Source organism: Aythya fuligula, chromosome 4 (assembly GCF_009819795.1).
Source record: "Aythya fuligula isolate bAytFul2 chromosome 4, bAytFul2.pri, whole genome shotgun sequence".
NCBI classification, from domain to species: Eukaryota; Metazoa; Chordata; class Aves; order Anseriformes; family Anatidae; genus Aythya; species Aythya fuligula.
Window position 1 is genome coordinate 48,534,022 of NC_045562.1, and position 1,226 is coordinate 48,535,247.

Sequence of the window (1,226 nt, forward strand, 5' to 3'; positions counted from 1 at the left end):
TGCATCTTCTGAGCTCTCACACCTCCCATCTGCAGTGATTCTTGGCTATAGCTTTTATTTGACCTTACTAGGGGACTAACCCCACCAACACCAAGTGTGCAAGTGGTTTGGTTCAGATGGAAAGTCCTACACCTGTAAAATTACTTCCCAGAGGAAAGTTATTCTTTTTCTTAGATATTTACAGGCTCAGTGCCTCGTTCAAGTATCCAGTAAAGAACTTATCCTCTCCTTTGCTCATTGGTGTCACAAGCATCCCCGGTACTACAGGGACACCAATTCACACAGTCAAGCCCCAGTGCCTGTAGCATTATTCTAGTTAACGAGATTACACTGGCAGCAAAGTACTAAAGGATTGTATCCTGTTGAGGAAGCACAGTGTAAAGACATGGGATTTCAATGGGATCACTCAGGGAGGCAAAATCTCTGTGTGCTTTTGAGCTGGGCACTTCCCCACATTCCCAACTCACAAGCTGCTGATGTTGGCCATTCAGTTAGGTGTGTGCACTGACCTGCTGGGGGCTGTGTGTTTGAGGGTCGTTCCCTCTCTGGGTTGTGCAGTCCTTCTGGAAAGTCAATTTTTCATCACCTCTTTGTGTCCCTTTAGGTACTATGAATTCTCATGACCCACATACACATAAACCAGATGGACAGTCCAGTCTCAGCGAGGGTCAGCTCAGAGTGCCCCAACTCATTTCCAACATCACTGACCTGACCTACTACGTGATGCAGAGCTACCCATTTTCTGGTGTAAGAACTCACAGCAATAGCAGGAATATATTTTTTTTGCACAGTGCCCAATATATTTTACTTGCATGATGCTGACTTGCTACTTCTTGAACCTCATGAGCCTCCTTTGCCTTTTCATGGATTTCATGGGATCTCTGGGAAAAAACAAGAGAAATTTGGCTTCTTCAAGAATTGGGGATTTCATTTCCAAGGAACCCACACTCATTCCTAGCTTGTGCACGGTGGGGCTCTGCTTGCAGAAACCCCATCCTCAGCTGGGGGCACGGAGGGGGTCGGGGCTTTGCTGGTGGGTGGGCGGGGTTTAATTTTGGGGTGGGCGTGGTTTATCGAGAGTGGGCGGGGCGAGCGGGCCGAGCCCGCCCCCGGGGGCAAGAGGGGCGGTGCGGCGCGGCGGTGTCCCGCATCCCGGTGCGGTGAAGCTCGGTGCAGCTCGGCTCGGCACGGCTCTGCTCGGCTCAGCACGGCTCGGCTCGGCCGGG